The sequence below is a fragment of the Sus scrofa genome, chromosome X (assembly GCF_000003025.6).
Source record: "Sus scrofa isolate TJ Tabasco breed Duroc chromosome X, Sscrofa11.1, whole genome shotgun sequence".
NCBI classification, from domain to species: Eukaryota; Metazoa; Chordata; class Mammalia; order Artiodactyla; family Suidae; genus Sus; species Sus scrofa.
Genome location: NC_010461.5, coordinates 109,259,062 through 109,285,321, shown reverse-complemented (window position 1 = coordinate 109,285,321; position 26,260 = coordinate 109,259,062). Strand labels below are relative to the sequence as shown.

General features: G+C 47.8%; 1 long non-coding RNA gene across 1 annotated transcript; it reads left to right on the top strand.

Moving 5' to 3' along the window:
* On the top strand, positions 9,053–23,964 carry LOC102163952. The gene is made up of 3 exons (XR_309288.3): positions 9,053–9,214; positions 9,915–10,203; positions 23,771–23,964. It is a non-coding gene; the product is annotated as an uncharacterized LOC102163952 (long non-coding RNA).

The following is a 26,260-nucleotide window of genomic DNA, read 5'->3' as shown; positions in this document are numbered from 1 at the left end:
GTTAAGGATCCAGCGTTGCCGTGAGCTGTGGTGTAGGTCGCAGACGCGGCTCGGATCCTGTGTTGCAGTGGCCCTGGTGTTGGCCAGCGGCTTCAGCTCCGGTTGGACGCCTAGCCTGGGAACCTCCGTATGCCGGGGGAGCGGCCCTAGAAATGGCAAAAAGGCAAAAAAAAGACAAAAAATATGGGCCGATGTGGGGTGGCTTTCTGGTTCTCATCAAAATGCCTCGGAGCCTTTCCACCTCTCTGCCCTCTGTGGGTCTGAGCCTGCAGTTGGACAGCCTGGCTGTGTAGCCAAGGGGGATCTGAGGTTGGAGGCCATTTAGTTTATGACCATTCTGGGGTCTTAAACCCTCACAGAAAGGGTCTTTTTAATTTTGTTGCTTAGCTGGGTAATTGCTTCAAATTCCATTTGGTTTTTGGCTGGGGCCTCATGCTCTTGTTTTTGTTTCTTGAGGACTCTCCCTGATTTCTGTCTCTTGAATCTTATAACGGTGCCATCCACAGTGTCCCTTAGGGGACCTCTCTTTGGCCATGTTCTCTGACAGCTGATAAACAACTCAAAAGTCCTGCTCCTCATCGGTGACTGGGTGCAGGGGGAGTGGGGAAAGTTGATCCAGGTCGTGGACATTTCGGTGGCCTCTCCCGCGCTGCTCACCCAAACGGCTTCCTTGCTTAGGGAAGACCCAGCTCTGAAGGGAGTCTGCGTTGGATGTGACCAGAGCGAGGGAAGATGAGGCGGGAGGTGCTTCATATACCTTTGGGGAAGATTTCTCTTTGCATATGTGTCTGTGTAAAAATAAACATTGTGTGGCGTTCCTGCTGTGGCTCAGCCGAAACGCATCTGACTAGCATCCATGAGGACGCAGGTTCAATCCCTGGCCTCGCTCAGTGGGTCAAGGATCTGGCATTGCCGTGAGCTGTGGTGTAGGCTGGCGGCTACGGCTCCAATCTGACCCTAGCCTGGGAACCTCCATATGCTGTGGATGAAGCCCTAAAAAGACCAAAAAAAAAAAAAAAGAAAAGAAAAGAAAAAAGAAAAAAACCACTGTGAATTCACCTTCTCTAGCATCAACTCACCAGCGTTAACCTAGTAATATACTTAGAGGCCATTTGAACTCTTTTTCTGGTTTCTTTGTGCTGTCGAAATCCCAATATAATAAGCCATTCATTCCCCTAATCTACGAGAAATTAGTCATATTTGTAGGTGAAAATGTTGAGAAATAAAGAGTAAAGAGAAAGGGTCTAAAAAGTTCAGGTATAGGCACAGTACACATGTGTCTTTTTTTTTTTCTTCCCCCCGAGACTCTGAGAAGAGAAATGTTTGCATTTTTTACCAAGTTGATGAGCTTTTCTGATTTCATCACAGGATAAGCTGGTTTTTTTCTTCCCAAGTGTAAGCTAGAATCTAAATCGAGGGCAACCTTGCCTTCTTGGACTGAGAGAGTGTTTTCCGGGCAGAGTATTTTAAGGCACAACTTTCCTCGTAACTGATCAGTATATACAGAAATGTTTGAACAAGTGCTTTCTTCATTACATGACAAACAAGGTGCTGATAAGATACAGGAATAAAAATATAACCACCTGTTCAGTAAGGAGGGGAGGAGAATGTGTGTGATCCTGTGTCTCAAGCCGAGGACTTGGCTAGTCCAAATGACCCAAGTTACAAAAGAATAGGGGGTGAGTCTCATTCAATATACTCCTAAAGTTTGTTACTTTTCTTAGAAAAACAGCACAACCCCTTGGGCAATGTTCACGGGCTAGTTTGCAAAAGCAAAGCAAGGGAGTTGCTTGAATCTTCTTTGAAAAGTGCCATGTGGGCCAAAGCTTCAAGGAGATGTATCAAAGTCTTCCAAGTAGCTTCTAGAACAAAGGAGGGCTGTAATATCCAAATCGTGTAAGCCCAGGCCATGGGGGCTGGAAGGCAGTGGAAGGTAAGGCTATTTTAGAGGAGGCAGCATTTTCCACTCACAGTTCCTTTGTCCTCCTTTGCCTACCTCCTCAGTCATGGATTTGTCAATGACAGGATTGACCTAAAGAATTTCCTGAGAGCAATGGCTTGTTATCAAGCAAACAATTATAGTAAGAATGTTGAGATTTGTGCTCCAGTTGTATTTTGTTACACTGACTTCCTTCAGACCGAAAGTGAGTCTGGTATGTAGAGCTTTAACGTGAAATGATCTCTACGAAGAATTTCATTTTCCCAGGATCTTTGGATGAACTGGATACCGATCCGCTATTGTCTTCTCCCAGGGCTTACCTGGAGGGAGAACAGAGGGGCTATAGAAGTGTGCGCTCCTCTCTTTCTTTGGGGGAGAGATCAAGCAGATAAGCGCCAGGGATCTTGCACCAGCAGACTCTCCTTCAGAGCAGGAATGCGAGCAGGTCAATTCTTCCAGCCCCTGATGGGTTTGGGTTAGGAGTTTGTGTGTATTTACGTGTGTAAAATTGGGCAAGCTAGCCCTCTCAGCTTGGGCTCATAAATAAATTTGATCAAGGAACTCTCTCTCTCTCTCTCTGTTTTTTGGCTGCACCTGCGGCATGTGGAAGTTCCCAGACTAGGGAACTGAACCCAGGCCACAGCTGCGACCTGTGCCACAGCTGCAGCAATGCCAGATCCTTAATCCACCGTGCTCCAGTGGGAACTTCCAAGGAACTCTCTTTACTTGCATCTTTTCTTGACAGAGAATGTTCATCCGCACAGGGCTGGAGGGTCCCATCTTCCCCCTAGCCGACTGCAGCCGGCTGCAAACCTCCTTCAGTGTATTGTCTAGCCCACATTTCACAGTTTTATGGATGAGACTATCATGGAAGACAATAACAGTTTAGAACACACAGAAGATCAGCAGAACTTTGAATATGCTGGTAAAGAAGAGTACTAATTAGACCAGAAAATCTGGAGAAGGGGCTTCACACTTTTTTGTCAGCGAGGAAGGAATTAAAATTCAGTATTAGAGGAGCTCCCTGGTGGCTCAGTGGGTTAAGGATCTGGCATTGTCACTGCTGTGGTGCCTGAGTTCAAGCCCTGACCCGGGAACTTCTGCATGCTGTGGGTACTGCCCAAAAAAGTATCAGAAACCTAAGCTACTTGAGGTTGATGTTTTTATTTTTGTTGCAGCACTCTGTTGCAAAATATAATCCATGGTGTAGGTTCCGTCATTCTCAGTACTTTCCATTATCTTCATGGTGTCCTGTATTTAACACCTCCTCCAGGTGTTGTTATAGAAACAAGAACACTATGGCCTTTCCTGCTTCCCCTCATCAAACATCACTCTTTGACTGGAGCCGCTCAGAGGTTTCCTCTTTAACCTTTTCAAGCCCAAGCGTGTGTGGGCTCCACATTCTTTTCTAAATATGCAAAAGCCACCTGTTTGATAACACGGTCCAGAATATTGCTGAGGCTCAGTGTCAGGTTCACTGCTTTGCAGTTTCCGGAATCCACCCATATGTGTGTCTATATTTAGTTGCCACCATCAACATTTTCCATCTCTTACATGTTTAGCCAACTTTTGTGTGGGCTGTTGCTTTGACCTTGCAGTGAAGTTCTAAGCATGTATGAGACCCAAAATAAATAATGAAAAGATCATCTGTTCACGGCAGTCAGCAGCCTCTTCAACCTATCTCATTTCAGCTATGGTTGGTACCCAAGCCAGGCATACTAGACGGATGAACGGCTCATCTCAATGGCTTTGGACAGCTGAGGGTCTTATACCTGCAGCTTGGGGTTTTGCCCCGCAATAGAAATGTTCCCCAGCGTTTCTGCTGTTGTACAACCAGATCAGTGGTGTCTCTGGAGCCCTGGGATGCAGGTTCGATCTCCAGACCAACACAGTTAAGGATCTGGCATGGCCACAGCTGTGGGCGTAGGTCACAGCTGCAGCTGAGATCTGATCCCTGGCCTGGGAACTCCATATGCCATGGGGCTGCTAAAAAAAGAAAAAAATATTCCCTTACAGATACACAGCAGGGCCCCATACACTCTGAGAGGGGTGCGGGCTATGGGATAGGGACTGGTCACAGATGCCTGGACAAGGAATACTAGAAAAAGCCGAATCCTCTACCTGCTTGAATGGGACAGAGATTGGTGACAGTGGCTACTTCTGGGAGACCCTGAAGGGGAAGGGAATGACACGGCATAGACTGCTCTTGTTTAGTAATTTCCTCTGTAAAAGCTTCTTTAAATGAACCCCCAGGGCAGATCAGCAGGGAGAGGGGGTGCTACAAACGGTGAGCCTTCAGGGGCAGGCAGGGGGGGTTGGTGAGAAGGGCCTGAGGAAAACCGTGTGACAGAGCAATTCTCAGCTTATTTCCGGAGCTCTGCATATGGACCTGTCTGTTGATATCTGATGCAATATCCCCTGTTTAAGCAGCAGAGTGGGGAAGGGAGTGGTAGGGCAAGCCCTGGATTGACATCTCAGGAGGGAGGGGCCCAGATCTGTCTTACTCACGACTGTAGCCCCAGTGCCTAGAACAATGCCTGACATGGAGTAGGAAGGAGATCAATGATTATTCGTTTAAATCCATGATGAAAAATAGTGTCATAATTCTGTTTAAAGAACAAAATAAAAGGAGTTCTCGCTGTGGCGCAGTGGGTTAAGCATCCGGATTCAGTGTTGCTGCAGCTGTGGCACAGGTCACAGCTGTGGCTCAGATTCAGTCCCTGGTGCCCGGGAACTTCCATATGCAGCAGGTGCAGCCAAAAAAAAAAAAAAAAAAAAGAACAAAACAAGAAAAAAAGTTAAACTCATTGGTCCCCTTTGAAGATGGTAGGTAACTAAACCCGCTGAAAGGTGTTGAATAAAAATAAAAGATCAAGCATTTATCTTCCTTTTCTACATAAACCATACTCTAGGGGAACCAAATATATTATGAGGCAAAAATTCATGTTACTGAAAGCATTGCAGCTAATAAATGAAGAGGGACTGACAGGATTGGAGTGTCAAGAGTCTGCATCCACTCAAAGATCAATGGACCAGGGCTTGATCATCAGTTACATTAGCATCATAAGAATGACAACCAGAAGTTCCTGTCGTGGCGAAGCGGAAACAGACCCGACGAGGAACCATGAGGTTGTGGGTTCGATCCCTGGCCTCGCTCAGTGAGTTAAGGATGTGGCGTTGCTGTGAGCTGTGGTATAGGTCGCAGGCAAGTCTCGGATCTGGCGCAGCTGTGGCTGTGGTGTAGGCCGGGGGCTACAGCTCCGATTAGACCCCTAGCCTGGGAACCTCCATATGCCGTGGGTGCAGCCCTAAAAGACAAAAAGACAAAAAAAAAAAAAAAAAAAAAAGAATGACAGACAATGTGTGATTCCTGATGACCCACACACCACCACCTGTGAAGGAGTCGGCCAAAAGACTCGAACCTGAACCTGATCAAGCTTCAAATTCTAACTTCCAATTGACGGGAAATCTAGGGAACAAAGGAGAATGTTGCCACGAGTCAAGTCCGGACTGTGGGAAACTGGACAAGACAAACAGGAGGAGAAAAGAGAGAGAGCAAAGGGGGAGCTTAGAGATTTTTAAAGGCTTAATTTATTGATTAATTGCAATGAATGAATTTGAGTTTGATCCTGATGTGAACAAATAAATTGTTTTAAAACGTTTCAGGAGTTCCCGTCGTGGCGCAGTTGTTAACGAATCCGACTAGGAACCATGAGGTCGCGGGTTCGGTCCCTGCCCTTGCTCAGCGGGTTAAGGATCCGGCGTTGCCGTGAGCTGTGGTGTAGGTTGCAGACGCGGCTCGGATCCCGCGTTGCTGTGGCTCTGGCGTAGGCCGGTGGCTGCAGCTCCGATTTGACCCCTAGCCTGGGAATTCCATATGCCGCAGGAGTGGCCCAAGAAATAGCAAAAAGACCAAAAAATAAATAAATAAAAAATAAAAAAAATAAAATGTTTCAAAAAAGAGAGAAATATTTGTTGATGGATGGATGGTGGCAGGTTGAAGGCGAAGGCTGCAGTTTGCTGAGCACGGCTGTGCTCAGGGTCCAGCCCAAGCCACAGGGCAGTGGGGGCTAATTTTAGTTCCCACCTGCTGGTGGAAACTGCGAAGATTCTGCCAGGCTTGATGGGAATCAGTATATGCTCCATTTCAAAGCGGTAAAAAACAGTTGGAAAGCTCCGAGGGAGCCAAGACCAAGTGTACCTTATTCGCTTCTGTCTGCCAGTGCCTAGGAAGGTGTGAGGCCCATAGCAAGTGCTCTGAAGGATCTGCTAAGTGGGGAGACCTAGACTGCGCCGCTAACTTGCTATGACCTAGGCAAATGATTGCTCCTTCTTTGGCCTTCTGTTTCTCCACATGTGCAAAGAAGGAACTGGGCCTATTGCTAGGAAAACTCCTTCCGGTTCACATAGTCTGTGATTAAAGAAGAAGCACTTTATTTCCCAGAAATGTGGCCAAGCTTAACCCCACATCAATCCGTGAGAATTGTTTCAGTGCCGTGAACACCATGACACTTGCTGCCTTACACCATCAAACAGCCTCCTTGACCACAGGAGAAGGACCACTGCCTTTGTGCACTCGCTGTGCACTGACGGAACTTGAGTTTTCTTTGTGAATTTCCAGTTGGCTTTCTGGTAACAGGAAAGGGGCCAAACTGACCCGGAGGCATTTCAGTTTGTTTCCCTCCTGGGAGCCAGCCGAGTGAATGATGGAATACTCCTCTGCCAGGGTGGTGGGAGCTGCCTGGAGCTCATTAGACCAAGGGGTGGGCCTTCAGACTTTCCAGAACTGCTCAACAGCAGAGCAGGTTCTTCCTGACCCAGGGAGCATGCTCACAGGAGTATCCTTTCCAGAGCCTTAAGACAAGTCTGACTCTGGATCCAGAATCAGCTCCCTGGGTCTCCAATCAAAGGAACTCTCCAAGGAAGAGTGAGGACCGCAAAAGCCTGAGCAGAGGTTTGGAGACACTTCCAAGTTCTACCCCCACCCCCAGGCCAGGTCGCACCTCCCAGCCTGGGAGCTGGGGGAGGGCCCAGCGACCTGAGCAGACTCCTCCAGGGAATAAGGATGCCCTTTGGTGATGGTGGTTGACCTGCACCCCACGAGGAGGCTCGTTCAAGGCCAGTTATCAAATCAACCAGATTAAAGTATTCTTCACTTCCAAGGGTTCTGTTGGAGGATGTGTTGTATTGTGGGGTCCCTCTGCACTGAGGCTTGGGAGGCTGCGGACTGGTGAGTGGCTGAATGCTGGGTACTGTCGGCATCTTTGAGAGTCTAGGGAGTTCCCTTTGTGGCTCAGTGGTTAACGAACCTGACTAGGATCCAAGAGGATGTGGGTTTGATCCTGGGCCTCGCTCTGTGGGTTAAGGATCTGGCGTTGCCGTGAGCTGTGGTGTAGGTCGCAGAGGCGGTGTGGATCCAGCATTGCTGTGGTGGCGTAGGCCGGCAGCTGTAGCTCTGATTCAACCCCAGGCCTGGAAACTTCCACATGCCGCAGGTGCAGCCCTAAAAAAAAAAAAAATCCCTGTTGGTCTAAAATGGAATATTAAAGTGGGAGAAAGGTTGTCAATATGATGCAGTCAAGCTCACCGGAGAGCTCATTCAGGGTGAGGAGAGAGAAAATGTGAAATTTGTCTGGACTCACTCCGCTGATGGAGATGTAATTTAGAGAAGGGTTACCTTCTAGGTTGGTGATGGAGCATAACATGATTTTTGGAATTGTGCAGCTTTCAAATTGATTTCTTACCTCATTTGCTTATTTATCCTTTGGTTTCTACCCCCCCCCCCATCTGCTTCCCCCCAGAGACTTGGAGGCGGCTTTCTTCCCTGGTGAAATTTTCAAAGCTGGACCATTTTGAAAGACCTTTTCATACTGCCAGCGGCAGCAGGAGCCGGCCTGGCTGCTGGAGGAGGGCTGGGCCCCCAGTTCTGGCTGCTGAACTATTCAATACGTGGAGTATTTATGGGGCACCTGTGTGCATAGTGCTGCGGGGCTACAAAAGAGAAAGAAAGGCTGTTTCTGTCCTTTCTACTTGGTCCATTCCACTCCCTCGGGCCTTGGGAACTTTAAGGGGTGGGGAGCAAAGGTGAGAACCTCAGAACAAAAGGGGACATGTGGCAATTAGGAACTTAGGAGCCTCTTATAGAAACTGAAAGATGGTGGGGGCCCTTTTAGACATCACCACCTGTGCTTCCCCAACTGAGGGCCGCAGACCCCTAGGGTTCCAAGACAGTGGGCCATGGGGTGGGACTTGAAACCACCAGAGAAGCATTATGTCATCTTAAAGATATTGATTAGAAAGTGGAGGCAGGGAGAGAGATCTTTTTTTTTTTTTTTTTTTTTTTGCTTTCCTTTAGACCTGATGTTTTTCTATCAAAACAAGCACACACGCATTTGAAAACCAGAAAAATGAGATTTCAAAGACTCCCCCCCCCACCCCGCCTTGCTTAAGCAGAATGCTTCAGATGATGCTCTGAACCAGCCTCCCCCAACCCCCTTCGGTGGTACTTGTATAGGCTTTGAGCGATATTTCTGTGGGAGAATTTAAGCGGTTTTAAGATGACTGTTGCAGCCCAGTGTTGCCCAAGAGAAACACAATGTGTACCACACGGGTAATTTCACATTTCATGTTTAAAAAAAGAAAGGAACAGGGGAACTCGATTCTGGTAATAGATTTCGTTTACCCTGACATACCCCAAAATGTTATCATCTCAACATATAACACATGTGTAAAAAACTAGTAATGGGATGGTTTACGTTCTTTGCAATTTTATTTTTATTTTTTAACATTCTTTTTTTTTTTTTTTCCATACTAAGTCTCTGAAATCGGAGTCTCCCTCCAGACCAGCCTCATTTCCAGGGCTCAGTAGCCACACGTCACCGGTGGCAACTATACTGGATGGTGCGAGTCTCCCTGCTTATTGCACAAATGAAGAAACAAGGCCAGGCCCGGAAGTTACAGTTTCTGGTCCGCCTTCCTAAACCTTCCCCACAAAACTTGGGTTCTCCTCCCAGGTCTTTACTCTTCCTTTAGGGTATGGCTGTTCTTTTAAGTAGAGACGCAGGCAGCCGGACGCACGCACGCACATGCGCACGCAGCAAACGTACGTGCGCGCGCACGCACACAGTGTTTGCCCGTAGGCTTTGCGCTTTGCTTTATACGCTTCCTCAGCACCAACTTCCTGGCCCGGCACAAATGGAAATGCTCCTTCCTGTGGCCTGTTGACCCCCCCAGGTCCAGCCTCCCAGGCTGACAAAGCAGACACTCCAACCCCAGGTCCGAAGTTCATGGGTGCTAATGGGTTCACGTGAGAAGCCCTCCTCCACCCCCACCCCAGCTCGCTCCTCATACAGTCCTGCGTTTTCGAAGAGGCCTTCTGGAAATCAGGGCCTTATCCTGACTCTGCTCTGTGGGAAAGTTTACACAGCAGGGCCGCAGCCTTTTGGGGTGGGGTGGGTCAACGCTATTGAAAGAGCCGGCATACAGGAGTTCCTGTTGTGGCTCAACGGGTTAAGAACCCGGCTAGTATCATGAAGACTCAGGTTCGATCCCCGGTCCTGCTCAGTGGGTTAAGGATCTGGCGTTGCCGTGAGCTGTGGTGTTGGTCGCAGACACGGCTCGGATCTGGCATTGCTACCGCTCCGATTGGACCCCTAGCCTGGGAACTTCCATATGCTGCAGGTGCAGGCCTAAAAAAAAAAAAAAAAAGCCAGTATAGTCATTGTTTCAATAAATGAGAAATCCAGTGACTAGGAGGGATAAAAGAAAACTCACAGCCCCTCTCCGCAAACTCCTGCACAGGGGCCTTTGATGGGACTGGGACCCCGGCGGCTGTAACCTCCCTCAGTGACTTTCCCTCAGGAAGGGCGGCCGGCAAGGGCTCCCTAGGGCAGGGGAACCCTCCCAGCCCCTTCCCACAGGCATCCCCTCCTTACAGACGTCAACTGCCATTGAGACTGTCCCCCTCTGTCTCCAGCGCAGCCTGAAGCTGTCAGTCGTGCACACAAGGAGCCGAAGCTGCTGGAGCAGGAAGCGAGGCGGCGGGGCTGGCATTGTCCGCCTCCTCCCAGGCAGGGGCAGCCTGTGGAGGTTCCTTGACCCCGGTGGCCCCGGGCTGACCCCCTGCCAGAGGAGAGGAGCCCGACTGCCAAGAATGCAGTGGAATCCCGCTGAGGCTGGAGCCACGGCCCGAGAAAATGTGCGGAATGCCATTTGTTCAGACACACTGGCCTTTGCACAGAAAAGCTCTTTGGGCTTCAAAAAAGGTAGGTCGCATTGTTTCAGGACTAAGGGGCTGATCCAAGTTCACTTCAGTCGGTCTCAAAAGGAGGACGCCAGCTCATTAAAAACAGAGCAAAGCAGTGGTGCCGCAGAGATGACTTGAACTTGACAAAGTTCCCACCCTGTCTCAATTTTGAGACTGATGTCAGATCTCATGTTAAAAAAAAAAAAAAAGAAAAGAAAGGAAAAGAAAAAAAAAGCCCTTGGGCCGTTCACAAAATGGGTATTCTTAGAAGGCTAATCCTGCTGTGACCTACAGTGTAAGGAAAAGATTTAGAAATTACGAGTATTTAGAAATTGATTATTTTTATTTAAAAATGATCATCGTGAGGAATTTTCGTTAACTTGAGGGGATTTCATTTTGGTGGCGGGAGAGGGTGGGTGCTGGGAAGAAGCAGGTGCAAAAGTTATATCAGAATCAGGCTGAGGCTGCCTAACATTTGCCTAATACTTTCCAGTGGGCACACTTTTTTTTTTTTAAAGTCATTTTTCCACATAATTAAATCATATGTAACCCTGGAGACAACCAAAGGGTATGGGCTGTTATTTTGGTGAGATGAGGAAACTGAGGCAGGCCACCAGGAGGTGAAGGGAGTAGCCTGTGCTGACAAGGTTTATCCATTAAAAATAGCGTTAGTAATACAATCGCCGTCATCATCCTCCCGATGCGAGGTATCCTAGCGGACACGGTGCTCGCTTCATGCCGGTTGCCCATTCTGAGGGCTTGGAAGGTATTTCCTCATTTCACCACTCACAGTCCAATAGGAGAAGGTATGTGTTATGATTCTTCCCGTTTTATAAATGAGGAAACTGCAGCACAGAGACGTTCAGTACCTTGCCTAGAGTCACACAGCTAATAGGTGTCATCAGAGAGCCTGTGTTTGAACCCAGACCTCTCCATCCGCTACCCTGGCTCCCATCACCTTTTCTCCTTAGCAGACTCGAAGGAGCATTTGAGAAACATGGGTTGGTCCATTGCAGATCTGTCATGTTTGACCCCAATACAGATTTCTTCTGTTAGCATTTATTGCGTGACTACAGCATGCATGATTCTGTGTGTGTGTGTAGGAGAGGTGATGGTGGGGAGAGGCGAGAGAGATCAGATCTTCAAGAAATTTATTTACTATTCATTTATCTAGTCGTTGTTCCTGTCCTCGTTGTGTTTATGCTCCAGAGTGGTAGGCAGATGGGTAAGCATCTAGAAGGTATTGGTAATCTGCTGGGGGCCGAGTGCCTCGGCTTAATTCGAGAAGGGGAGAGAAGAAATGAGCTTCCCCCTGAAAATAGCCTGAGCAACAAGGTGGGGTCATGGGACCCTGTCACCAGAGCAAGGCCGGGGGGAGTAGGAAGCTCCCTGCTTTTGGAACTAAGGTGTGGGGAGGCTTGAAACAGTGAAAGGTGAGTCCAGAAAGACAATTTAGGAAGTTCCCTAGTGGCTCAGTGGATTAAGGGTCTGGCATTGTCACTGCTGGGTTTTGTGTTGATGCTCTGCCATGGGTTCGATCCCTGGCCTGGGAACTTCCACATGACGTGGGAATGGCCAAACAAACAAACAAAAACTTATGGCGGAGTTCCTGTCGTGGCTCAGCGGAAACCCATCTGACTAGCATCCATGAGGACGCAGGTTTGATCCCTGGCCTTGCTCAGTGGGTTAAGGATCTGGCATTGCCATGAGCTCTGCTGTAGGTCACAGATGCGGCTCGGATCTGACGTTGCTGTGGCTGTGGCGTAGGCACGACTATCTTGGCTCTCCTCTTGGTACTCGAAGGGAAGTACTGCCAGTAGAGATACTGTACGGGCAGGTCGTGGTGCTCTCCAGGGCCCTCCCCTAACCCTGAGGATGAGACACCATTAGTGACCTCAGAAATGAGCCACCTGGGACCCTTGAGCTCAGAATTATGAATTTAAGAATTAAGGGAACCTCAAAGGATCTTAATTCAAAGACTTTCCCTGGGCTACTTTTTTTTTTCCCCCCAGGGACTCCGCTAAGGTTATAGGAATGTTACCATTAATAAAATAACAGCCCTGCCCTCAGGATTGTCCCAATCTAGTGGGGAAGGCAGACAGATGAATAATTCAATGTTGGAAGTTCCCTTCGTGGCTCAGCAGTTAATGATCCTGACTAGGATCCATGAGGACGCGAGTTCAATCTCTGACCTCGCTCAGCAGGTTAAGGATCTGGCATTGCCATGGCTGTGGTGTAGGCCGGTGGCTGCAGCTTCAGTTGGATCCCTAGCCTGGGACCTTCCATGTGCCACATGCAGGTGCGGCCCTAGAAAGAAAACAAAACAAAACAATGTAGTGTCCTATGACAAGTGTCCCCGTGGCTGCACAGCCTCCAGAGGGCCGAAGCCTCTGTGAAACCCTTCGGGAGGCCTGGAGGCGCTAAGCTGACCCAGTGGGAGGAGGAACCAACAAAGAGCTTATATACATGGAGACCTTTCCAGTTCACCTGAGCACTTGACGTGTGTGAACTCACTTCCTCCTCATCCTTATCATTATGCCCGTGTTACAGATGAGCAAACTGAGGCCCAGGGAAGTTAAGTGACTTGTCCAAGGTCACACCACTGGCCAGGGGCAGACCTGGGATCCAGGCAGACTGGCTTCAAAGACCCTGCTTTTAACCACACTGTGGTAAGAGTTCCTAAATGAAGATGCCGTGCTTGGCTTGGCTCCCGGAAGCTGGGGTTACTGAGGTGAGTCTCCACACCGAAGCAGAGCTGCCTCTGCCCCGAGTCCCTGGCAGATTTGTTCTCCAAAGGACCTTGCATTGTAGACCGGGAGCTGGTGTTCCCCGGGCAGCCCCGGAGGTGTCGGCGGCAGCGGGGAGTTCTCAGGGTTCCTGTGAGCGGTTCGGCGGCCTCGTAGCGCACTGAGAACATTAGGCCTCGGAACTAGGCTACCTCTGTTATCCAGCCCCTCCGGAACTCTGGGACCGCAGACTGTTTTTTTTCTGACCATGCTCATGGGCATGGGAAAGTTCCCAGGCCAGGAATCGAACCCGTGCCACAGCTGCAACCCAAGGCCCTGCAATGACAACGCCGGGTCCCTAACCCGCTAGGCTACAGTGAACTCCAAGTTTTCTTGTTTCACCGAAGGAGGACCAAAAGAAGTGGTAAATGAGATGGTGAAAAGGAAAATCTAGTGATTCTATCTTGAAAAAGGGCAGCGTGCTTTTAGCCCGCTGTGTGAACACTGCTCCTCTCGGAGAGCCTCACTGAGAGTTGACTAGATCTGTGTCTTGGCTGGATGCTGGACCCCCTGATTTAAAGCGCATCCATTTGAATTGCAGACAAGGATTGAGTGAACGCTTCTTTTGCTCTGGCTCTGAATAAAAGGTTTGCTGAGCAAATTCAGAGTGTAAACTCAAATGCCTGGATGAATTAAAGAGAACAAACGTCTCAGCCCCCCTCAAATGCTGCAGACGTGTACACCGATGTCAAAAAATAATATGCTGATTAAAAATCATTCTTACTCATTCAGCGAATCCTCCAAGGAGTTCCATGTAATTGTTTGGTTAGGCTCAACCTAATGACTCTATGAAAATAATCTTGGAACCAGCCTGTGGGGTCTGGCACACCCCACCTCTGCTTTGGATCACTTTGTGTACGCATGTAATAAGCTTTAGGGCTTTAGCATTCCTTGACATTTAGTTTAGTTATTTTATCAACTGTTTTCAAAGGACTTGTAGTAAAAGGCGTCTTCCCCTCACCACCCTCCCCCAGCCCCATCATATTTCATGGCGTTATTTGAGCTAAGTGTGTGCTGAAGGGGTTGTAGCCCGGCCTCTGCAAGTAAAGTGGAAGATTTTGAACGGCATCACGTCCGAGGCCTGGACTAACCTTCCCCCAGACAAACACCTCCTGGGCTTTATAATCGGCCGCCCCGTGCCACGCCCCCTGTGACTGCCCAGGAGGAACAGGCCACCCCTCTGCCCCTCCCGTGTGACTTCTTTCACAGCCCACACCACACGGCCCAGCACATGCTTTGTGTACACGTCTGTCTCCTTCAGAGGCTCTTTAATGCCTCCAGGGCAGGGGCCCTTTCTAAGTTTTTTCTAAAGCTTTGAACAGCTATTTCAGTCACACAGTCACACAAGTAATACCTCGAAACAGTTTCATTGTAAAAAAAAAAAACCAGAGATAAAACGACTTTTCTTTCCCCTATTCCCATTCCGCCCACATCTGTCCAAGTGCTTCTGTTTTGTTTTTAATTTTAATTTTGTCTTTAATTGTGCTTACGAGCACCTGACATTAAATTTACCATCTTAATCATTTTTAAGACTATAGTTCAGTAGTGTTAAGTATATTCAGTTTGTTACACAATAGATCTCTAGAGCGTTTTATTCTTGCCAAACTGAAATGCTGTGCCCGTTAAACACTATTTCCCCCCAACTCGCCCCAGCCCTGGGCAGCCACCTTTCTACTTTCTGTCTCTGTGAATATCATTGCTCAAGGTACTTCATATAAATAGAATCATACAATATATGCCCACTTGTGACTGGCTTATTTCGCTTAGCATCATGACTTCACGTTTCGCATATGTTACAGCATGTGTCAGAATCTTCTTTTTAAAGACTGAATAAAACTCCGTGATATATGGCTGTACATTTTGTTTATCCATTCATCAAAGGACATCTGAGTTGCTTCCCCTTCTTGGCTGTCAGGAATAATAAGGCAATGAACGTGAGTGTGCAAATATATCTTTAAGATCCTGCATTGAATTCTTTTGTATATCTACCCAGAAGTGGGATCAGTGGATTACTGGATCATATTTTTAATTTTTTAAGGACGCATCATACTGTTTTCCATAGTGGCGGCACCGTTTTACATTCCCACCCATAGCACACCATTGTTCCGTTTTCTCTGTGTCCTCACCAGCACCTGGTTTCTGCTCTCTTGGTGGTGGCCATTCTAATAGGTGTGAGGTGCTATTTCATAAGGGTTTTAGCAGTGACACCATTTTAGGCTGCAGGCCACGAGGGAGGTCCTCTCGATGGTTTAGAGGAAGGAAGAGTCTCTGTTGATTGCTGATGTTGAGCACTCTCCCCCGCCCCTGCGGAGACTGAACTTTTTTTAAATTTTTTTTTATTTATTTTTTATTTTTTCCATCATAGTTGGTTTGAGCATCTTTTTTTTTTTTTTTTTTTTTTTTGTCTTTTTTGTCTTTTTTTGTTGTTGTTGTTTTTTGTTGCTGTTGCTATTTCTTGGGCCGCTCCCGCGGCATATGGAGGTTCCCAGGCTAGGGGTGAATCGGAGCTGTAGCCACCGGCCTACGCCAGAGCCACAGCAACGCGGGATCCGAGCCGCGTCTGCAACCTACACCACAGCTCACAGCAACGCCGGATCATTAACCCAGTGAGCAAGGGCAGGGACCGAACCCGCAACCTCATGGTTCCTAGTCGGATTCGTTAACCACTGCGCCACGACGGGAACTCCTGAGCATCTTTTTGATGTTGGCCATTTGTACATCTTCAGAGAATTATCTGCTGAAGTACGTTGCCCATTTTTAATCAGCTTAATTTTTGTGGTTCAGTTGTAATAGATATGTGATTTTCAAGTATTTTATCCCATTGCACGGGTTGCTGTTTGAATCTGTTGATTGTTTCCTTTGATGCACAAACGTTTTTAAGTTCGATGTAGTTCCATTTGTCTATTTGTACTTTGGTTACCTCTGCTTTTGATGTTATAACTAGGAAAGCATTGCCAAATCCAATGTGCTGAAGTTCCCCCCCTCCCACCGTGTTTCGTAGTTTTAGGTCCTAAGTTTAGGTCTTTAATCCATTTGGAATTAATCGTTTGTATATGGTGTAAGTTTAAGGTCAGCTTCATTCTTTTGCCTGTGGATATCCAATTTTCCCTGCAGCATTTGTTGAAGGAACTATTCGTTCCCCTTTGTGTGGTCTTGGCACCCTTGTGGAAGATCATTTGACCAGTATACATAAGGGCTATTTTCTGGGCTCTCAGTTTTGTGCCATTGGTCTATATGTCTGTCTTTATGCTAGTACCACGCCATAATGATTACTGTTGCTTTGTTTTAGGTTTTGAAATCAAAAAGTGTGGGGCTTCCAGCTTTTTCTTTTTTCTTTTTTCTCAAGATCATTTTGGTTATTCTAGATCCCTTGAGATTCCATATGAATTTTTTTTTTTGTCTTTTTTGTTGTTGTTGTTGTTGTTGTTGTTGTTGTTGCTATTTCTTGGGCCGCTCCCGCGGCATATGGAGGTTCCCAGGCTAGGGGTTGAATCGGAGCTGTAGCCACCGGCCTACGCCAGAGCCACAGCAACGCGGGATCCGAGCCGCGTCTGCAACCTACACCACAGCTCAGGGCAACGCCGGATCGTTAACCCAGTGAGCAAGGGCAGGGACCGAACCCGCAACCTCATGGTTCCTAGTCGGATTCGTTAACCACTGCGCCATGACGGGAACTCCTCCATATGAATTTGAGATCATTAAGTCACTGAATGAACCCACATCTTCATGGATGCTAGTCAGATTTGTTTCCCCTGAGCCACGATGGGAACTCCTAGATTTTTTTTTTTCTATTTCTACAAATATTGTTAGGATTTTGGTGAGGACTGCATTGACTCTGTAGATCCCTTTAGATAGTATGGACGTTTTAACATTGTCTCCCAATCTACATACACAGGACGTCTTCCATTTATTTGTATCTTCTGTGATTTCTTTTAACCATGTTTTTTAGTTACTTTTTTTTTTTTGGTTGGTTTCTTTAGGGCCCCACCTGAGGCATATGGAGATTCCCAGGCTAGGGGTCAAATCAGAGCTGCAGCTGTAGACCTATGCCACAGCCACAGCAATGCCAGATCCAGGCTGCATCTGTGACCTTTGTGACAGCTTGCAACAATGTTGGATTCTTAACCCACTGAATGAGGCTGGAGATCCAACCTGCATCCTCACAGACACACTATGTCAGGTTCTTAACCCACTGAGCCACAATGGAAACTTCATGTTTTTTAGTTTTTAATGTACAAGTCCTTTGCCTCCCTGGTTAAGTTTATTCCTAAGTATTTTATTTTTTTTGGATGCTAATGTAAATGGGATTTTTTTTTTTAAGTTCCTTTTCAGATTGGTCATTTTTCGAGCATTGGAATGCAATTGACTTTTATGTGTTAATTCTGTTTCCTGCAACTTTGTTAAATTTAGTTTTAACAGTTGTTTATGTGGAATCTTTAAGGACTTTCTACACTAAGATCATGTCATTTGTGAACAGAAATACTTTTACTTCTTCCTTTCCAATTTGGATGCTTTTTATTTCTGTTTCTTGCCTAATTGCTATCGCTAGGACTTCCAGTACTATATTAAATAGAAGTGTTGAGAGTGGGCATCCTTCCTTTCTCCTGATCGTAGAGAAAGAGCAGGGTTTTTTTTTTTTTTTTTTTACTGTTGAGTGTGATGTTAGCTATAGCCTTTATCATATTGAGGTAGTTTCCTTCGGTTCCTAGATTGTTGATTGTTTTTACTATGAAAGGGTATGGAGTTTTGTCGCATGCTCTTTCTGTATCAACTGAGATGATCATGTGATTTTTGTCCTTCGTTCTGTTAATGTGGTGTATTACATTGGTTGATTTTCTTTTTTTGTAAGTGAGTTTTATTTTTTTCCATTATAGCTGGTTTACAGCCTTCTGCCAATTTTCTACCACATTGGTTGAGTTTCACATGTTGAACTATCCGTGCATTCCAGGTATCAATCCAACTTGACCATAGCATGTCATCCTGTTAATGTGCTGTTGAATTTGCTTTGTGTGTTTTGTTGAGGATTTTTGCATCAAAATTCATCGGGGATATTGGTCTCTAGTTTTTTATATTACCTTTGGCTGGCTTTGGTATCTATGACTGCATAGAATGAGTTTACAAATGTTCCCTCCTCTTCCAGATCCTGTTCATGCATTTACATAAGTATCTGTTTCTATGAAAATCTATAGTCTTGTTCAGAATATTTATGTAAAACTGAAATGAAATCAGATGAGGCAGATGTCTCTGCTTTTGTGAAGCTGCAGCCTGACTTGGAAAGCTCTCATGGTGGTACATGCTGAGCTTTCCCCATTCTTTAAGCTGCTGCATAGTCTTCAAGTGATGTTTGATTGTCTCCTATATCTAGGCACTGTGCTAAGCTTTAGGTATCAGAGGGGGAAACATAGGTGCCAGGATACAGCTGTGTACAAGGCAGGCAAGAACCTTTACCCTCAGGGAGTTTACTAGTTGGGAGAGAGAGACAATAACCTGAGCAGTAAGGTGATAAAAATCAAAAGATTACAGTAAATGCTGTGAAGGAAATAAAAGGGTGATGTGATGACATGACCTGGAGGTTGGAGGGTTCTTGGGTTGCTCATGGAAGGCTTTAAGGAGACATTCATGTGGCCTGTAAATGTTTGTTGAATGACGGAATGAATAAGTAAATAAAGTACTGACAGGATGAATAAATAGAAGTAATTTGGTTTCTAGTATGAATATATGTCTATCAGCCCATAATGTATGTGGCTCTATATAGTTACAGCTGCCTATAGAGAGTCAACTGTCTCCTAAGGCTAGACATGGGGTGGTTAAGACCAGAAGTCCCAAGTTTCGATGCTGCTCTAACTCAAGAAGGGGCCTAGGTGAGTTAGCTGTGAAGACCAGGATATTTGCTCTTGGGTAACTTGAGTCTTTGAAGCTCATAGGCTGATGCCCTTCTCCTTAGGGGAGGGTTTGAGAGATGAGGTGCCAGGAGTTTAGTGTGGATAAAGTCACCTGCCCACCACTACCTGGCACGGGCAATTACAGGATGTATACCTGCAGGGAAGGTGGACCTGAGAAAGGGGAGAGTCGACAGACCCAGGGAAAAGGGAGGAAGACCTGGGGTGGCACCAGACCTTCCCAGAACAAGGTCATCCCTGCAGAGCGTGGTCTCAGCTCCCTCTTTGTCGCAGGCCCACAGAGAGTGAGCAAGCCTCCGTTTCCTCCCTCTGGGGCAGAGAGTCAGATGGGAACAGCTATGCAGGGAAGGTGGGGGAGCTGGGGGAGCCAGTGGCAGCAGAGCTGATGTCAGAGCCAGGGATACCTTCCTCGGTGGCACCATTGCCTTGCTGGTGGTTGTGCAGTTAAGAGTGACCGTGGACTTTGGGTGGCTGGACAGTCTGCTGTGGCTTTACCTCTAGAAGGGTGACAGTAGGAACTTTTGGCCAGAGATGAAACTTCTCACTTGTTGAGGTTTTGTGTAAAAGCAGCCATGGGGATTTGGCTGGGTTTTCATGAATCACTAACCTGACTTTAGTGTATTCCTATATTTCTCTTTGGATCCTACGTGGAAGGAGCAGGTCCACAGAGATAGACTATATATTCTCTGAAAGTTGATTGCGTGACTGTGGCCCTTTACATTATTTCCCAATAATCAGGCATGGATTCAAAACCGCTTGAAGGATGATGCTACTAAAAAACCTGGATTGAGAGTTGCAAGTCCTGGGTCTCAGCCTGTGCTATTTCATGGGCCTCCCAACCTCCCTGGACAGCAGTTTCCTCATCTAGAAAATGATGAGGCTGGACTAGATGATTTCAGCTGCTCCTTGCAGCATGGGGTTCAGCGATGATACAACTTTTGCAAAGGTAGATATTCCTCTGGAGCCCCCGATGGTTTTATGCAAACCACAGAGGTCAGGTGAGCCCAAGCCTCTTGGGTTTGGAGGAGGAAAGATAACACATTATTTACAAGATTCCCTAGATTCTGAAGTAGCTGGGTTTGTCAAATATGCAATGAAGAAGGAAATTAGAAAAGCAAGATTAAACGTGAAGGGACAGGAAGAAAAGATCAAAGCCTTGGCGCTTTATTCTCCAGTTGCAAAGTGCGGCTGTCGGGGACTTCCCCCCTCCCTCCTCACCCCCCACTTCCTATCCCCCCTCAGATGGAGACAGGGCCTCAGTGGGGCTGCTGAATAAGAGCCCTAGAGTTGGGCCCATCTAGTGGCACTTCCCTACCCTTTGGGGGCGGTGCTAGAACAGCCAGCTGGATCCTTGGACCCAAGTGAACCCCCCGTCTAATTGCCCTCCCTGCCTTTGTTCCTAATGCTGTAGGACCAGGCTCCACTCCATAGTCCCACAAAACAGGTCAGTGACTCTGGTGGTCAAAGTTTGGGATATATCAAGTTCTTCCATTTTGGACTCATGTGCTCCCATTGGTATGAAAATCTGCTTTCAAGGAATCTTTCCCTCGAATGTTCTTTCTCTAGTAATAAGAGAAGGCTACAGAGTTAGAGCTGGTTCTCTTTACTCTAAATGCATCTAAAGTAACATTTAATGAAACTATTCTGTCAATGTAATGGAGCAGCAAAACTAGACGGATCTGTATCTCCCACCCCTTACCACAGAGGTCAAGTGCAGGGAGGAGAAATTTCAGAAATCGTTTTTTTAGAGGCTTTTCACCTTTGCTCTATAGATATAGGCATAGATAGGTATCTTTTTTCTTGGCCATACCCGCAGCATGCACAAGTTTCCAGGCCAGAAATCGAACATGCTCTGCAGCTGTAACAATGCCAGATCCTTAACCCACTGAGCCACAAGGGAACTCCTGCAATATATTTTTCAAAAAAAAGAACAACAGTAGGGAATGTTCTGCTTTTTGTTATGATGTCACTTAGGCCAGGCAGCCAAAGGCGTGGGCCCTCAGCAGGACCCACATCCCACGTAGGCCATGGCGTCTACACTGTGAAATTGAGGAGGGGGTGGCTGGAGGCCCTGGGCTGTGGAGCTTCAAACCTTACTCCTACCCAAGGGGAAGGCCTGACCCCCCCCGCCGCCCCGCGCCAGAGAACAGTGCGACTCAGAAGATGGAGTTCTGCCAGAGCCACCTGTAATCCCCAGAACAAGCTCTCCTCTGGGGAGGCCCTGCTGCCCAGGGCATGGCGGCCACAGCAAAGGTGAGGCCAAGAGGCAGGACGTGCGTCACCTCCGGGAGCAGCTGTGAAGGCAGGCGCCCTGGCACACCTGCCCTCAGGGCAACAAGAAGTGGTGACTGGAGACTCCATGGCACAGAAAGTACTTTGGGGAACTGCCAGATGGGGAAAGAAGAAAGGAAGAGATGCAGGGGGGCGGGGGGGCGGACGCCGATGCCATGGACGCACAGGAGGCAGGCAGGCAAGAGGGTCCCAGGAAGGAGACAACGTGAGGCGGAAGGGGGTGGCGATGGACCTCAGAGAGATGGAAACAGTTCAGGCAGGGGCAGCCTCCTTTGCCGCTCTCCTTCCTTTGCGCTGCAGAGACGTGCGGGTGTGGCTTCCAAGCCCGAGAGGCCTGGCTGACCCTGGCCTCGCGCCCCCCCTGGCCTGCACCCATCCTGACCCTGAGGCTGCGGTCGGCGGGTCCTCTAGGTTTTGGGCCCTCGCCCTGGCGCCCTTCCTCTGCCCTCTTCCTCCTCCTCCTCCTCTCGCTTTGACTCCCCCTGCCCCCGCCCCACTCTGCCAGCACCACCTCTCCTGGAGCTGGCCTTTGGTCCCCTATTTGCAGTACCCAGAACCAAACTGAGGATGAGGCAGGACCTGAGGGTGCTGCGTTGTGGTGACAAGGTTCCCGTAGAGGGACACGGACTGTGTTGCACGGTCAGCAGGAATGTTGGCCTTTCTCTGCACCACTGACAAACCCTCGAGGGCCTGTGGAGTTTGTCAGAGGTCACTCTCACCTCCTGGTGAGATCCCCTGGGCCTCAGTGGAGACGCTTCTGACCGTTGACTCCCTGGCTCCTTGCACATGGGCTTTAGTAAGGTCGTGCTAATGGAGTTTCATCGGTCGCAGTAAGATTTGTGACCTGCCCAGATGGGCAAACGAAGGGGGGATCCCTTCCCCCCAACAAATTAACATCCACTTCGTGTTTACTAGCCCAAAGCGAGTGTGCTGTATGGACTGCCAGTGTGTAGTTCAAGGTCGCCAACTCTTTGTGCCTCCAGCTCCCTTCCCAAGCCCCAACCCTCGTGGCAACCTGTGGCCGTCCAGGTCCCGGTGGGCAGTGACAGCCATGAGGAAATTTGCCAAAGGGTGGCAGGAGTAGGACCGTTTATGAGACCTCAGCCTTAAAGATAAGATGAGCATATTTCCAGTACTCCTCTCAAAAAAAAAAAAAAAAAATCAGGACCCACAGTGTGACCAGGCCAAGTGTGCTTACATCAACGACCGGGAGAAGTATTTGAAATTGGGACTGTTGTATGAAACACAGGACACGTGCTTGCCAGAATCATGACAACCACTACTTACCGTAAACCCAGAGTAGGGTTGGCAGGGTCCCTTTGGAAACCTGGTCTGAGTTTCTATGGCTCTGTTTCCCACTCCCACCCCTTCCTGCCCTCACTCCGCTTTTGGTGGCATCAGAAGGCCTTGCTAATCACCGAGGGCAGGTGACAGAAGACAGATTTGGGAAGGGATAGCTTTGCTGTTGCCAACATCATGGGCATTGTTTGTTCGCCTTTGTTGGTTTCGGATGAGGAGTGGAAGGAGGAGGAGGGACTTGATGGAGCCCTTGCACCTAGAACTCTGAGAGCCGCAAGCCCTGGGGCTGTGGCTGGGCCCTCTCTGCCCACTGTTAGGCTGCACGCTGCTGCCACGCAGGGCAAACACTGAGGTTCGGAATGGTTTTCGGTGCCCTCCTGGCGTTCTTGCCACAGAGTTTACATACATGCTTTAAAAGAAAAAAAAAAAAAGAGCAAAGTTGAAGTTCCAGAGAAGTTCTTGTGAGACACTGCATCATAGGCAAGGGTTTTCTGTTACAACAGCGTGTCAGGTGTAGACGAAAGGTCTAGAGAGTCTTCCACTATGGCTATTCTGGGATTTTTTGACATCAGTATATCCTGTAGACGCAAAAAGCTGATGCTTTCCTCATGGAGAAGAGGAAAACATTTGTATTGATGTTTATTTGTGAAGTGATAAAGAGTATTGCGGACTTCCCGTCTTGGCGCAGTGGTTAACGAATCCAACTAGGAACCATGAGGTTGCGGGTTCCATCCCTGGCCTTGCTCAGTGGGTTTAGGATCCGGTGTTGCCGTGAGCTGTGGTGTAGGTTGCAGACACGGCTCAGATCTAGTGTTACTGTGGTTGTGGTGTAGGCCGGTGGCTACAGCTCCCATTTGACCCCTAGCCTGGGAACCTCCATATGTCGCGGGAGCGGCCCTAGAAAAAGGCAAAAAAAAAAAAAAAAAAAAAAAAGATTATTGCAAACTTTCCGTCCAGTTGGGATGTCACACATAGAATGTCTATGTATATAGGTGCACTGAGTTATTGTTTGGTTTGGTTTGGTTTGGTTTTTTTGGCCAGGCCCATGGCATGTGAAGTTCCCGAGGCCAGGGATTGAACCAGAGCCACAGCAGTGACAACGCCAGATCCCTAACCATTAGGCCACCAGGGAGTTCTGGTGTACTGAGTTATAACCTGAACTTGAAGTCCTGCATGGGATTGGGGGTATTTTCCTAAGAATCTGGTATTTCTTCAGATAAACACTAGGTGGCATGGAGAACTTAATAAATAGAAAACACTAATATCAGAAATTGAAAAATAGGAGGTGACCCTCTCCTTCATTTTGCAGCAATTACAAAATCTCCCCGTCGAAGTTCAGCAGAAACACAGCAGCAGGACGGCTCGCGTGGCCCATGGAGCCATTCCCAGAGAACACTGTGCTGAAGGAATGCCTTCCCCAGATCTCCTCTTACCATCTTTTCTTGAGTATCGTTTTATAAACATGACGATAAATTCAAAAATATAATTGTTACCATGACCAGATTCCTTAATGGAAAACAGCCTATTTCTGTCAGTGTGGACGTGTTTTTCATTTGAGAAATCCTGACTGACTTTTCTCCTCCCCCTTTTCCTTTGTGAAAATCAGCCAAGGGGGCTGGGCCTGGGGAACAAAGCAGGCTCACGTCACTCTTTTCCAAACATCCCTTTGGATAAGAAGGCAGGATTTTCCCTGCCATTTTGGATAGCCACAGTATGTTCGTTTCCCTGCCTTCAGGGCTAGAAAGAGGAGTGTCTTTCCCGTAATGCCAGGTATGGCAGCATAGGGAACAGGCGTCCTAGTTCAAGAATTAGATCACTTCAGGAGTTCCCGTCGTGACTCAGCAGTAAGGAACCCGACTAGTATCCATGAGGATGTGAGTTTGCTCCCTGGCTTCACTCAGCGAGTTCTGGATCTGGCGTTGCTGTGGCTGTGGCGTAGGCCGGCAGCTACAGCTCGGATTGGACCCCTAGCCTGGGAACCTCCATATGCCGAGGGTGCGGCCCTAGAAAGACAAAAGAAGAACTAGATCACTTCTGACGATATAGCATCCTGTCCTTTTCTTAGCAAATCCTATCAAGAAAGCAAAGCTCCATCACTCAAAGACATTCTCTGCCCACCAGGGACTGATTGTCAGAGCCTGGCCTCTTTAAAAAGGGCCTTTTCTGGCCTTCTGGTAGTTGAAAGTCCTAAAAGACACAGTCCTCAGCTGTTTAGCGATACCGTGGTCTTGCCCCCCGCCAGACAAGAGGTTCATAAAGACAGAGGTAAAAATCCTTGCTGCTTAGACCAGTGGAGCACGGTCATCTGCAGGTTGGATTTAGTCCAAGAGTAAGAGGCACTAACTGACTACTCCAAAAGGCTTTGGCCCTGTGAAGGAGAGCTGTCTTGTCATAGCTGACACCTATGCTGCAGTAGCTTGCCATCTGCTTAGTGAGAAGACCCTCCCATCCAGGAGTTCCCATTGTGGCTCCGCAGGTTAAGGACCTGACGGTGTCTCTGTGAGGATGTGGGTTCGATCCCTGGCCTCGCTTAGTGGGTTAAGGATCTGGTGTTGCCACAAACTGCAGCATGGGTAGCAGATGTGGCCCAGATCTGGCATTGCTGTGGCGAAGGGTGGCAGCTGCAGCTCCAACTTGACCCCTAGCCCGGGAACTTCCACATGCCACAGTTGTGACTGTAAAAAGAAAAAAAAAAAAAAAAGACAGTCCTGTCCAGGCTCCATAGAGACCGTGGTCAGGTGCCAGGCAATACGAGTTTGTGCCTCCGCTCTCCCCTTGACAGCTGTGTGACCTCTCTGACTCCTGGCCCCTGTGTCCTCATCTGTGAAATGGGCTGATAGCAGGGTTGTATAGAGGAGCACATCCAATGGGGAGGCCTGTGGGGGGACCCATGTCAACTGCAGCATTGTTACTCCAAGCAGGAGAGAGGGAGACACCAGATCGTGCTGCTCGCTTCTGACTTTGAGCAGAAGCAGCAACAACAGGGCAGTCCAGTTTTGTAGATGGATCTGAGCAGTGTGAAGCTACATTTTTGGGGTTTGTTTTTTGCTTTTTAGGGCCGTACCTGCAGCCTTTGGAAGTTCCCACGCTAAGGGTCGAGTTGGAGCTGTAGCCACCGGCCTATACCACAGCCGCAGCAATCGGGATCTGAGCCATGTCTGCCACCTACACCACAGCTCACGGCAATGCCGGATCCTTAACCCACTGAGCAAAGCCAGGGATCGAACCCGCAACCTCATGGTTCCTAGTCAGATTTGTTAACCATTGAGCCATGACGGGAACTGCCCCCCGCCCACAGAATTTAACAAGCATTTAAAGCAGAAGGAATATTTTCTTTCTCGAGGGCTTTGGGGACACTGTATTAAAAACCAGTACAACCTGGTTGCGTTTTCTCTGAAATCTGGACATCTCTGTATTTCATATTCTCTCTCTCCCTGGGAATGAAGAACCTGCTAATATGGTTTCACCAAGGATCACATCCACTTCGTTACTCTGCTGCACTGCTCAGAAGAGAAGGACTTGTTTAAAAATTAATCAGATAAATCTTTTTCCATAAAAATGACCATGCCCTGAATTATCAGTTTTGCAAATGTGGATTTTTTTTTCCTGAGGAAAATTATCCTTTTTTTCCCCTGGCAGTCTGTTATGAAAAATCTTCAACATACAGCAGACTTGAACAGTTTTTACAGGGAGGATCCATATACCTATCGCCTAGATTTTGCCACCGATGTTTGAGTAGATATGTTTTATCACCTATCTTTGGACCCATTCCCTCTACCATCCACTAATCGTCTTGTTT